This window comes from Rhagoletis pomonella, unplaced genomic scaffold, assembly GCF_013731165.1.
Source record: "Rhagoletis pomonella isolate Grant_MI unplaced genomic scaffold, Rhpom_1.0 Rhpom_scaffold_00001, whole genome shotgun sequence".
In the NCBI taxonomy this organism is placed as follows: domain Eukaryota; kingdom Metazoa; phylum Arthropoda; class Insecta; order Diptera; family Tephritidae; genus Rhagoletis; species Rhagoletis pomonella.
Genome location: NW_023458555.1, coordinates 7,401,484 through 7,415,837, shown reverse-complemented (window position 1 = coordinate 7,415,837; position 14,354 = coordinate 7,401,484). Strand labels below are relative to the sequence as shown.

At 35.1% G+C, this 14,354-nt stretch overlaps 1 protein-coding gene across 3 annotated transcripts in view; it reads right to left on the bottom strand.

Moving 5' to 3' along the window:
• LOC118737546 (tyrosine-protein kinase Btk29A) overlaps positions 1 to 12,887 on the bottom strand; it is a 44,938-nt gene extending 32,051 nt beyond the window's left edge. For all 3 annotated transcript variants that reach the window (XR_004992824.1, XM_036468124.1, XM_036468132.1), the window contains exon 1: positions 12,446 to 12,887. The gene's annotated coding sequence lies outside the window, so the exon portion shown is untranslated. The remainder of the gene's footprint in view (positions 1 to 12,445) is intronic.
• Between the last annotated feature and the right edge of the window lie 1,467 nt (positions 12,888 to 14,354).

Here is a 14,354-nt window from a genome sequence, read left to right as displayed (position 1 = left end):
TTTTATTGCTTGAAAAAGCACTTCGGCTTTGCTGTACATATATTTTCTTGAAGTAAATGAGGCCGTGAGAGCAGAAGAATATGGGACCTTTATTTTAAAATGTATAACATTTGAGACTATTTTAAGTGGGTAAGTATAAAAAACAAATTTTTGAGTTAGTTGTTAAATTCTTGGATTATGACATATTACGTCAGTGGATTGCATCCTAAAAATCCTTTAATTTGCTATGCGCCCTTTGGATTTTTAGCGCAGAAAAGATCCGATCAGTGGATCATGAGATATATATATATATTTTTTTTTTATATGAGTTGAAGTCGGTTTTTTTTATGCTAAAAATTACTTGTTTGTATACCAATTTCGCAGTGGAGCTTTTCTTTGGTTAGTAGAGGCGAATTTGAAGGATTACTGGTATTTTTTTTTGCGGTGTAGTCTTTCAATGTATGTGAGCGAAATTTTAAATGCTGATAGTATCTGATTTTCCCCAGTGTCAAAATATACAAAAATATGTACATCGCACACTCAAACGCCACATCGCAATTTCACCTATTCCTGCTTAGCAAATGAACAAGCCAAGCAAACACCCACCCACCATCGCACGGCTGGCTATTTCTTTCATCTTTTTGGTATGCATGTAATCATGCGCATTTGTAATGTAGTATGTACTCGTAGATATGTATGTATATACATATATACTCATAAGTAAAGTGCATACTCGCTGAATTTTTACGCTTCGAAATTATATTGTAATTTTTTGGTGGCTTTCAGGTTGGTTGGGCGTACATGCCATGCCTAGTCTACATGTCTACTATAAACTCGACGATTGGTTGACTCTTTCGTTTAAAGCGTATTTATTTAAAACTGCTAAGTACTGAAACACTTCTAAGCGCTATAGGGCAAGTACTTGCTATTGTACATTTACACACTAGGCGACAAGTATAAGTGTACACCTTGTTGTAATATAAAATTCACAATTATTTTCATGAAAATTTTTTTTTACACATACAAAAATATAGTTCATTATGTTTTTTTTTTTAATTTTTTGATTTTTTGTGCGCTTTATATAAAGTGTGAAACTTTATATGGTTTATATTATAGAATGCGCTATGTTTTTATAAATAACTAATTCAAAACATTTTTCATGAAAATAATTGCGAATATTATATTACAACAAGGTGTACACTTTCATTTGTCGCCTAGTGTATGCATGTAGGTACTCGTACTACATACTTGCTTTCATTTTTAAAACCGTTCTATGCACTTTTTCAATGTTGTCCTATTACAGTTCAAATTCGAATTGTTAGGAGCTGCTCTACTCAGATTTGACTGCGTTTCTGGGTTGGGAAAACACGATTTTATCGACGTTGTAATTTGTGTAAATAGTACAATTAAAATTGAGAACGTACCCACACTAGCTACATAAGAATGACAACGAGACATACATACATATGTACATAAATACATATGTCTGCATGTACATACATACATGGACAGATATACTTGCATGTCTGCTTAGCATTCACTCCTAAATATGCTTGCATATGTTTAACATGTCTATATTGTACTATGTATGTATGTACTTATATATGTATGTATGTGCATGTGATTTTATAGATGCGTGCATTTTTTGGCACGGAAGTTAATGGGAATCAGGCTTGCCTTTAAATTCAATAGAAATGTATAAAAGTAAAACATCGCAACTTGTGGGAAAAAATATGCGAAGAAATCGCTATAAATTATTTCAAATTAACATTTACAACATTTGAGTGGCTTTAGTGTGTATGCTCATGAATTATTAAATAATGGGGATTTTCGCAAAATTTTGTTTAGTACGTACGTATGTATGTATGTATATATGTATGTACAATATATGGAAAGGCCTCGAAATAAACCAGCAGTTAAAATTCGCAAAGAAAATAAAGAAAAAAATATGGATTCGATTGGAAAATTCTCCAACCTTTGAAAAAAATTATGACTTTCAAATTTATAATTAACGTCATAATACAAAAAAAAGTGTTCATATAAGTGACAGGTGCGCTAATTGTCGATTTTTTTTGAAAAAATTCAGAGCCAGAATTGTCGGCGATATTTCTTCTGTTTCATAGACACCTGTAGACAACTGTGGCAATTTTTGGAAGCGACAGTGACAATACTGGAATATTGTCGACAATTGTCTGTTAATGGTGCCGACAATTGTCACTCTAAAAAAAAAAATTGTCGCGACAATAGGGACCAAAACTAAATAGCTCCGTCAGAAGATTTTTACAGGAGAATTTGAAAAATTTTGTTCATATTATAATTGGGCGCATTTCAATACTTTTCAATAATTTGAATATTTGTAAAAACTATAATAATGCAAATGCTATTACTATCTATATCAGAATTAAATATAAATTTTATATGACTGGCGAAAATTTTGTCAACAATAATTTTCAAACCCGACAATGTCACTTCTTAATGGAATTTTTTTCATGGAACTGAAATCACTGACAATACAGAAAATGCTTGTTGTGAAAAAATTCTCACTCTCACTTTATGAAATGGGCTCCAGGTTATTATTATTTTCAAGTGTACACATTTTGTTTTGGTAAACTGAGTTAAAAATATGTATACCCACATAACCTGTTAACCTAGCAGGAATTCGAATTTGATAAAACATGCCAAGTGTTATGTCGATACTAGGGTGTTAGATTAATTGACTTTTTCCAAAAACCGGCTTTAGAGTTATTCGAAAAAAAAAACAATTTGAAACAACCGGCCTACCCTATTTTTAAATTCAGATAAAACCGGTTAGACCTGTTATATGCAGATATTTTTAATAAACGCATATGTATGTATGTATCTACGGAATTGAGCCTACAATGCCTCTTACTATATGTATTCCACGTAGCTGCGTTTTTGCTTAACTGTATAAAAGCGTATGCTTCAACCGCAAATGCAGCCAAAGGAAATGTGTTGCATTAATTACAATGCACATTGATTTGTTATAATTTGAAAAGCATACCATAATACATATGTATATACATGCATACATATACATAAACAGTTGCGGTCAGTCAATAAGCCAGAAGCAATATTCAAAATGTTGTTTGCAACTTATGTTTATTTATTTATTTTTAATAATTTTCATTTAAAATATAGTTCTATCTATAACAGAAACTACATATATAGGTAAAGCTTGCACAAAGCTCACGAAAATTTCAGACTTTTTTTTCGGAGTTTTCGGAAAATTTTCTAAATAGTATGCAGTTTTTAGCCCATTCAATTTTAGTACAATAAATTAGATAGTAGTTTCATTAGTAGTTTTTTAGATTTTTTTGTAGTAGAGGGTGTTGAGCATTTTCCTCCACAAAACTCCAGTATCTTGGTATCCAAGAAAAGTCACACTTTCAAAAAAAAAAAAAAAAAAACCAGTTAAAAATAGTTTGGAAAACATAGTCGATACCAATTGGAGAACCACGGTGGGAAACAAGTGGAGAACTAGCCTGTTCTCAAGAAAAAGGTTGTTCCATGTTTTCAAGTTTTCACCGGCTATCGCGAAATTGTGGAAAAAATTAGCAATTTTAACTTTTATAAAAGTGTTGCCTTCCAGTCTTTGGCCTTGTTTAGTAGCTTAACTCCTGGAAATATGCAACATTGGCACCACAAACTGAGGCAAACCTTTTATATTTTAGTATACAGAGGAAAAGGGAGGCCCCCGCTGCGAGGGAAAGACCAAGTGGAGGAGTTGGCTTCACTTGGCATTTCCAATTGACGTCAGTTGGCACAGAAGAGAAAAGTCCTTTGTTGAACTCGGCCAAAATCACTTAGGCGTTACAGCGCCAAATAAGAAGAAGAGGAAGTATATAATATACATATGATGAAAGTCCCGGCCGCACTCTAAATTACTCTACAAGGGCCCGACTAGGGATGGGTAGTGAGGGGTTGAAATTCGATTTTTTCCGAATTTCGAACATTGCCCAACCATTCGATTCGAAATTGGGTGGTGCAAATTTGATTTAATTCGAATTTTTTCGAATTTCGCAAAATTTTTTTGAAGTGAAACTTCTTAGTCGAGTTTGGAGATGTTTGCGTTAAATATTTAACACCAAGTCATAAAATCTGCATCGTTCAATTTAAAAAAAATTAGGAGTCGAATTAAAGGCTTGTCCTTTGGGTCTGCAACATAGTTTTAGTTCTATGAAAAGGGTTGCCAAAAGGTAGAAAATCAAATTCAAATAATCGCTTCCGCAGATGTTTGCGTTAAATATTTAACACCAAATCATAAGATCTGTGTCAAATGAAATGTAGATGTGTAACATGGTTTTAGTTTTGTGCCATATGTAAAAAATCAAAATTAAATTATTTAATAAGTTAAATAAATTACTCCAATATGGGTATCAATCGAAATGGTTTTGAATAAACTTTATTTTTTAATTACATTTTGGAGGGTTGTCACCTGTTTGAAAAGTCGAATTTATTTAAAGAAGTGTTGTACTTAGAATACTATGCAACAATTAAAATATTTTTGAGTTGCTTGAAGAGAGTGTGCACCTGTTTAAAAAGTTAGTCTAAAATTACACTGTGCGACAGCCGAAACCAGCCCGTACTTTGTTAACATTTTCTGAATGACTACCCATCCAGTAGTAAAACGCTCGATGAATTTGCCAAAGTTAGCTCGTATTTTTATTTTATGGCCTACTAAAGTTTTCATATCTCGGCCTAAGTAGTTTTCAAAAAAGTCGAAAAAATAGTTAAAATAAATGTCTGAGCGAAATTAAAGGTTAAGACATATATAATAAAATTTCTTGGGAAATATTTTCGTAGAATATTTTTACCCATTAGCTCCCGCCTAAAACGGTCATATTTGACCCTTACTTCAAGAAATCTCGCAAAAAGCTAATTTGGCAGATCGTTTATATATATTATAAAAAATTATTCTCCGGAAAATTTTACTAGGGGTCTTTTTAGGCAAAAGCTTCATGCTACTAACGTAAAAGCCTCTAAAAATTTTAAAATTGAGTTTGGAATAACAGTTCCGTCTTGGCACAGATTTTTTGTTTTTATGCATCGGATCGAAAAAAATGTATTTTTTTCCTTGAATCCCTAAGACAAATGGAGTGCCACACATAGTGATGGAAAATTTAGTCAGAAAGAAAAATTTAAAGAGTTGATTTTTTGGAAATAAAGATGAAATTCGATTATTTCTGGAAAAATTCGATTTTATCCGAATTTTAACAACACAAAGTTCGATTTCAAAAATTCGCCACTTTGGAGCTAAACTTCGATTCCAATTCGAATATCGAGGCTTCAAATATCGAATTTACCCAACCCAGGCCCGACATGAGCAGAGAAAGTATTCAACTGTTTCCTTTCAGGTCGTGTGTGTATCTTTAGCTTCAATCACCCCGAGCTTATATTTTTAACAGAAGCACATTAAAAAAAAAAAACATTCTCAACTCCAAGTCGACACAATACCATGTCCTCACTGAAAATGAATACTATGTGCGAGTCAACAAAAAACTAAAGAAAAGCACAAACAGGTGCCAAAAAAGCAACAGGTCAACAACACCTTACACATTTTTATTTACTACGCGAAAGTTATGCAATCTGCTAAGGGGGAAAACAAAAAAAAAAGCGGTAAAAATAGAAACATGTTTAGATATAAGAAAAACGAAAATGTTTGCAAATAAAATGAAATTTTTTAGATGGTAAAAAATAGACAAAAAAAATGTGCAGACATGCATACAGACTAGACGAGACTTCAAAATAAATAATTAAAAAAAAAAAGGCGAGCTAATGCGAAATAAACGTTGCTAACTCGCTATTTATTACCGTAATTTAATTACGTGCACGTTTACAACTAATTCAACGTGAGGTGCGAGGAAAAAGTGAAACACTTTAAATAAAACTTTACAGCAATCAAAGAAAATGGAGAACGCCACACACACACATGCATAGTGTTAATTAACTCGAAAATTTGTAAAAAAAAAAAAAGTGTGTGGAATTAGTGCTGCTGCGGTGTAATAAAAATGCTTAAAATATGATTTGGAGATTTCACGGATTTATGTATGTACATACAGTAGTCCTCGGTTAATTGAAACTGAAAAAATTGCACAATTTTTTGTTCAATTATCCGGGAATACCAATTAACCAGTTCATTTAATTACCGAATTTTCGCCTAATTTGACAACCTAACCAATTAAAAAAAAATGCATGTGAGCATTTGCTAGTACTTGCTCGAGCTTCTCATCCGATTTGAGGTGTGTGCGCATTGATGTTGTCACACAAAGGGTAGGGGGCTAAAGTTTTACGCCGCATCCGACCAGCAAATGGTTTTAATGATAAGCTTTTTTCATGGCAAATATACCCTCAGAGGTTTGCCATTGCCTGCCGAGGGGCGAAACAATTATTTTTTTTTTTTTCGACTTGGACCTACCGAGTGGTAGTTAATGCGCATCTCTAACACCGATACGCGAAAGCTAAGCCAAGCTTAAAAAACATTATGGGAACTCTGCACATCATTTAGAATGATTAAGAAGTGGTATTCAGAATTTCGTTGTGAGACCAAAAATCGACCAAAACAGTGGGTAGAACCAGGTGCAACTGCAATAAAGAAGGCAAGGACGGTTGTGTCGGTGGGAAAGGTCACCTTTTTCTAGGTTGCGCATGGCATAATGCTGATCCGACTATTTGATGAAAATCGATTAGATTTTTTTTTACCATGCCTCTACTTTTTTTTTGAAAACACTTACTTTAACTTTAACACTTAACTTTAACTTTAACTTTTAACACTTAACTTCATTGACTCAATTATAATAAATATAAAATATTGCTAATTTTAATACAATTTGTTTCACATAGAAAAAAATAACGATTGCTTTTTAGTTTCGGTCAAGGCATATCAAACAGGTAGTCGCATTAGAGCAAAAACCAACCTTTGCGTGTGTTTTGTGGTTGCTTCTGGTATCGAAAGTGCCAAAAACTGTTCTGATTTTTTTCTTCTAAATCAAAGCGTGCCATGTGAAATACAAAAAAAAATAAAAAAATTAAAAACTGAAATTGGCAAAATTATTATTGTTGCAACTTTCTTTCTTAGTAAATTTGTTTGCTTCTCGAAACATTGATCCATCCTTTGCAAGGCCCAGTAATCAGCGGTTTAGCTGATTTTAGCAATTTAGATTTTTTGTGAGAAAAAATTTTAAATATTTGACATTTTGGAGACCAAACAATTTGAAATAAAAAAATCAAATCAGCTTCCTGTTCAATGTGCCTTGGTCTCGGTATTTCGCATGCATGACGAAAAAAAATTCAATTCGAATTTTTCAATTTCGACATGAAACGAATGAGTGAGCGGAGTAGACGACTTTAAATGTATGTAAGTACCTCCTATTAAGTAACAAGTAAAAGATTACACAAAAATACGTAAACTACCAAAAAAGTATATAAATTAAACAAAACAAGTGAGCGAAAGTAATTTATCAAAAGTGAATAACCAGAAAGGCATAAAAGTGACCAAACTGCGAGACTACTAAATATTAGCGTGTATTTAGTACGAATTTGCATAAATTTAGCATTCAAAGGAAAATAGACAAAAGGAGGGGGCGGGGGAGGACGAGAGGGAGAGACGAGCTAGTGTGAAATAGTCAGGCATGAAGAGTTAATACAAAAAAAAAAAAAAAAACGCGAAATTGGCGTGAAAATGCAAAAAGCCAGAAAAAATCGCCAACGCCAAGCTAGAGTAGCCAAAAACAAAAATTTGCTGTTGGTTGTTGCTGGAGGACATCCGCACCTGAGTCTCACACACCTACAATAAAAACGTAACTCTACAGAATGAATGACGTTTACACCTGCGCGTTCGTTAACATTTTGTTTTGATTTTTTCCATTTGTTTTAATTATTGTTTTTTTTTTTTGTTTCCCATTTTTTTTTTTTTTTGTTTTCTGACACAATCTTTTGTATTTATGCGCCTACATGTATAGGCAAACGACTCTACGTCTAGCTGGCCAACCGAACAACCAACCAGCTGGAAGCAGTGAAAGTTTTTTCGCATACAATTTAAAATTTTGTATTTACAAAAACAAGGAACAATTGTAAAAAAAAAAACAAAACAAAGTTTGTAGGAAAATGATGAAAATGAAACGTAAAGAAAAATTTACAAACAAAAATATGTAGCATTTGCACGCTAACTAAAAACATTTGCGAGATTTTCATATTCATGTCTTGGATGTTAAGTGGGCATTGGCTTGGGTGCTATGTTGCTATATTGCCAACAGAGTTGCCATATTGCGGCTGCACTTACCGCGAGTTGGAGAGCAAAAAATGACACTAAAGATGGCACAACGCCGAAACCGGTTTGTCTTAAAAGAACCATATCAAAAGGGAATGAAAAAATTTCCTCTTAGAACATTGTAAACTTTGAACGCCAACAATAACACAGGCCTGCGAAATTTACACTTTTTCTTTTATTTATAATTTTTTTTTATAAAAGTATAGCTCATTATCTAACAAAAACCATATAACTTCACTTTTCAAACTTGGTAAATTAAATTTTCAACTTTTTAGTTCTAGAATTTTTTTGAGTGCGCAGTTTTATAACCCATTAAATTTTAGTAGAATAAAGGCAAGTTTGAAGTTCCAAAAAAATCGCGATGATTTTTGATCATTTTTATTCTGAATGTATTAAGCACTTTTTCCATCAAAAAATTGTCGAACATACTTTGTATGATACTTTGTATGGAAGAAAACGCATTAAGAAAATTGCCAAAAATCAACGGGATTTTTTTGTAACTTAAAACTTACACCTCATTATACTAAAATTTAATGGGCTATAAAACTACATACTCTAAAAAATTCTAAAAAGTCTTATTAAAAAGTTGAAAATTTAGATGCAATTTTGCAGAATTTTTATAATTTTAGCACAAAGTTTGAAATATGAATTCATAGCTACAATTTTATAAAAAAATAACAAATTTTAAATAAACGAAAGAAAAATAGGCAAAATTTTAAAAAATGTCGTGTCCCTATTTAATTTTCCACCACTGTATTTTAAATTAAAATGCATCTTTGGTTTTTTTTTCTAGCACGTCGAGATTTTTTTATTGATGCCATGTACCTTTTAGGATTTTTTGCAATTTGCATGAAAATCAATATATTTAGTTAACAAGTAATTTTTAAGCAAAAAACAAAACCGACTGTAATTCTCATACAAAAAAAAATATATATATATATATTCATGATCTAATGATCGGATCTAAACCATATTAGTATTATGGACCACCTGTGAGACACTACCTTTCTTTTGTCTTTTACGGCCATATCTGAAAAAAAAAAAACTTTTTAAAAACGACAGTCGCAATTCTTCACAATTTTGCCACCGTTGTCAATTATCGATATACTTAATTATAGCAAATAGTAAGAGTTTTCGTGCCTTTATTGTGCATAGCTAGGAGATTCAGTTAAAAAATAAAATAAGCGCATGAAATTTCTCGCTAAACAAGAAAAAAAAAAAACTGTTGGGAGAGAGCTGATGTGTAGAAACCGTTGGCATTAAATTAACCATGAGAACACTTGACGCTCTTCCAAATGGTAATTTAGCAATTGTAGTAAATACATATGCACTGATATATTTTAATTTTTAACGACATCCCGACATAAGAGGAATGGTCAAGCACAGAAGAAGAGAAAATGGTACGGGGATAATTTTCTCAGCATATGGCTGAGCGCTCCAAAACGATTATAGCCGATTTTTTATCCAATCAAATGATAGCAACGTTGACGATATGTGGTTCCAGCAGGACGACGCTACGGCGGTGTCAAACAACGGACGCCCCGATAGATATTCTGCATGAAGAATTTGTGGGCTTTGTTATATCCAGAATAGGTTATGTAAATTGGCCACCCAGATCGTGAGGCCCGACCCCGCTAAACATTTTCTTATGGCATTTTCTGATCATATGTCTATGCCAACAACTTTTTTTACATGTGGAAGACACGTTTCGTTTTATGGCAAACATTGACTTCTAAAAAAAAAACTATTTAACTATTTATTTTATTCCATTTCAACATCGACCCAACCTCATTGAAAACCTTACACAATATAAGGCGTGGAGGTATATTTTTGAATACGCCTGTTTTGAAGATACATTTAAAATTCAATTGGAAACCATGTAAATTTAACTCAGTGATAGATATCGGAAACCATGGCGGGTCCGCGGTGCAAATCTGAAAAACATCGGGATGGGCGCGTTCGAGACTTAAAGATTTAATATCGAAATGATCGGGATCAGGATTGAATACTTAGTCGCGCGACCATCTCTAATGCAGACACACCTGCATTTCACAATTCATAGCGATGATATCTTGCAAAAATATGGCTTTATTTTTTACTACATTTTCTATGTAAATTTTAAAGGCTTTTTGCTTCTCCCCGCGAAATTTCAAATTTGACATTTAGTGGTTTTTTATATGTGTGTGTATAGCAACAATTTCCGAAAGCAATGGCGCGTATTAAAGATGGCACGCACATCGAAAAAATTGCCAAGCCAACAACATATACGACAATTGCGGCAATCGACAATTGACAGTCAAAGCGGCGTAGCGTAGCGCAACGCACAGCACAGATGGCAATTGCAAACAACAAGCATTTGAACGAGGCAAAAAAGGTAAAAGTAAATAAGAAAAAATAATTAAAATGCTTGGCGTATTGCAGCCGCAGCAAATTGTTTATTAAACTTTTGACGGTGGCGCCGCGAAAGTCAACATATCAAATCATATACGTATACACATGTACGTACATATGTACATATTAAAAAAGAAATAAAATATAGAAAAGCAGAATCCTATAGTAAGTAGCTTGAAGCCGCTGACCGCTGAGGCACAACGCAAAATTTGTTTATTTCCCCTCGGCGGCGGTTTTTTCAATGGATAATTGAAAAAAAAAAAAAAATCGCTCATTGAATGCTAGAAAACGCAATATGGACGGACATTAATGGCATGCCAAAGTCCATAGCAGCGGCAAGACTTTCACTTGCGGTTGCAAACCAGGGGGAAGCAGCAGCGCATACAGTGATGCGTTCAAAGCGTACTGTATGTATGCAGAAGTCTAGCTGGTGAAGATTTGCTTTTCACAATATTTGTATTTGTTTTCTTTTTGCTGGCAGAGGAATGCAACACATTTTTGTCAGGAGTTAGCTGTAATTGCCAATAAAACGTGACGTGCAACAGTTGTATTTGGCGAGAGGGGGGGGAGGGCAGCAAAGTTTGGAGTTGAGTTGGGAAAAACAATTATGTACACCAAAGGCTGCGGGCAAATGGTGAATGTACGCGGGCTGTAGGGAGCGGTGTGCAGTTGGAAAATGTTTAACCAACCAAACAGACAGCTGGCGAAAAACTCGTTTGCCAATCGAAGTTGACTTGCAGGAAAAAAAATGAAGCGAAAAAAATCCAGAACACGCCACAAGTATGACTAATGCCAACGAGCAACGGGAAGCTCCAAGTTATGTAAAATAATAAATGAAGCAAATACATATGTATGTATGTACGGAGAGCTTTTGAGAGCGGTGAAAGGGTTCGATGCTAATGAATTTTTAGTATTCTTGGGACGAGTTTACTGATGGGTTTTACAAAAATCCAAAAAAAAATACCATTTGATATATGAAAATTCTCGTCGGTCGATCGTGTCGTGGCTACAGTCGCCTGTGGTTTTAAAACTGCAAATCTAAATTACGTAAAAAAGTTTGAAATCGATCTTCCAAAGACAAGACAATCTCAATTGTTCAGAGTAAGGCTGCAAAGGGCGCCCCCAGGCTTAGGGATCCCAACGAGTTGGAGTGGCGAATGTCAACGAAGTCTCTCTGTAGAAGCTAGTGAAAATGATATGAGGAATCAGTATCTATGACAATTTCTGCGTCGAGGTCCGGGCCAGTTTTTGAAGGTACTCGTAACGCTTTTGGACCTTCTTAATTTAGCCTGCTACTAATGCCTTGAGTTCTCTTTCCTTCTATTTGTACGGAACTTTCTATACACACCCCGCTAACCTAGCCGAACGTAATGTCAAGCCGGCCAGGCAAATCCAACAAAGGACTGATGGTCCTTCAGTCACCAAACAGTTAGTAGGCAGCGTAGTGCTACGACAACAAATGCCTCCCAAGACGACTATAGATAGTGACCAGGTCGAGCAATGCCGAAAGCTAAAACTCGTGTTCATTGTGAACACTCTCCAAAACATACATCTTCGTTGGTCAACCTGATCCAGTGCTCTGAGTAATGCCAGTTTTATAAACAAAAATATGAAAACAAAAATTTATAATTTTAGATAAATTTTTTTCACTCAATAAATCGCATCCATCGCAATTGCTGAACTCGCTTTTTTCATATTTCTTGGCACAATTCGTACGAAGATAGCAAAAATTTGCGCCTTAAATTTCTGATGCACTGTTGCACAGTTTAAGTTGTTTATTTTACACACCATTTATGGAAACCAAACTGCAGATTTCAATGTAAGTACATAAGAATATTTAAACAGTTATTTAACGTTCTCACATTTTGGCAAACTTTTAGAACACTCAACTTAACACTTAAGAAAATTGCAATTGAAGAAGTCATTCAATCAAGTAGTAAGCATAGGCGTATATTTTTTGCGTTGTTGATAGACATTTCGTTCCGTTTGCGCATACAACACTATCGCGACGCGCACGAGTTTCAAAATCGACTGAGACTGACTTCAATAACAAAGCCAGTAAACAACCAGCCAACCAGTCCGGCTTAAATCAAGCAAAAGGCACTTTTGAGTTAGCGAGTACAGAGGCAAGTAAGTAAGTAAAGCCGCCGCTTGCATTACAACCGGTCGGGTCGCACTCGAATGCCGCAAAATGACCGACCAACCAACCAACCAGCTACATACATAAGTTGAGCAAGCAAGCGGTCGATCAAACGACCGGCGGAGCATTTGGCCGGCCAGCTTGCGGCGAATGACTCAAATCTTACCTTTTTATTGGGCTGCTATCTCGGAACTCGAGCTCAACACCACCAACGCCAGTCAAGTAAGCGGCGGCGTTGCGGCAGGCGCAAGTTGCTGGCGGCTTGAGAAAACTTTAAATGGAAGTGGAAGTAGAGTAGAGTACTAGTAAAATTTCAACTTTTCCAGAAAACGAACGAGTGCAGTCGTCACGTTTCATACGAGCTCTTTTGCTCTCCTCTATATAGCGCGATGAGTAGTGAGTACTGCTGCTCGCTTCAATTTTGCCATCAATGGCGTTTATTCTCAGCTACACCCAGCCAGAGCCAGGTAGGTACAGCGTTCAGGGGTGCGCCTTCGAATATGTGAGGCGGGATGCCGTCGTCGTGTCGGTCGTACGAGTCATCATTATTAACGAACTAAGACGCAAGAGATAAGCGCGCAGTACATAGTATACAAGTGCAAGCGCCGCAGACTATGCTCCAATACATTTCAGATGTTGATGAGTAACAAGCTTGACAGACAGATGTATTGTGGCATTCCGATTAACTAGTAGCAAATGCGTTGTTCACCAACTTGCAAGTGAGCATTGTCGCTTTTTTATCGCTCGAATTTTCTGTTTGCTACTTTTTTTTTTTCACTTATCTTTGACTCAGTTTCGACTTTGTGCAACCTGTTGCGAGTGTAGAGCGAATGAATTGTCGATCATTTTCGATGCGCGAAAAATTCGCATCGTAATGGTGTCATCGAAACAATGCAGTCACTTCAAGTTTAGCGAAATTATTTTATGGGGAAATGTGGCGAGATAGCAAGTTATTTGGTAGCTTTGCGAACGCTGATTTAATTATAGGTGATCGGTGGTGGTTAATCGATTGCTTTTGCGCGCACTATACATGCGACTACAAGCAATCGATTCGGGGAAATGGGTCGAGCAGATTTAAAGCGTGCAGTTTTCCTTCCACGGAAGCATAGTTGAGCAAGTAAACAATGTTTGGTTAAGGCAACTCGACGTCGAAGACAACAAAGTGCAAACTTCGCACAACCATTTGTACCAGTGCAATGCGCTGTCAAATTGAGCAAGAGACATTTTATTCCACCGTGTGAACATCCGGAAAGACATTTCGAAAATCAGTTTCCGAAATAAATGTTGCCAGCACTGACTGACTGCAATTCAAAGAGCGAAAATAAATTTCGAGATCATTATATACGTTTACTCATTTTATGTCTGTGACTTGTCATTGATGACTCCAGAGCGACGACTTCTCAAATGTGATACTTATACAGAGAATATTGGAGAAAAACCGCAATGCATAAACCAAGGAACCTGCAGTGGATAAGTGAATTGTCCAAAAATTAATGCTTTCTCATCTGACAATTCAAATTAAACTTACGTTTATTTTCTTTGATATTCTGGTGTAGA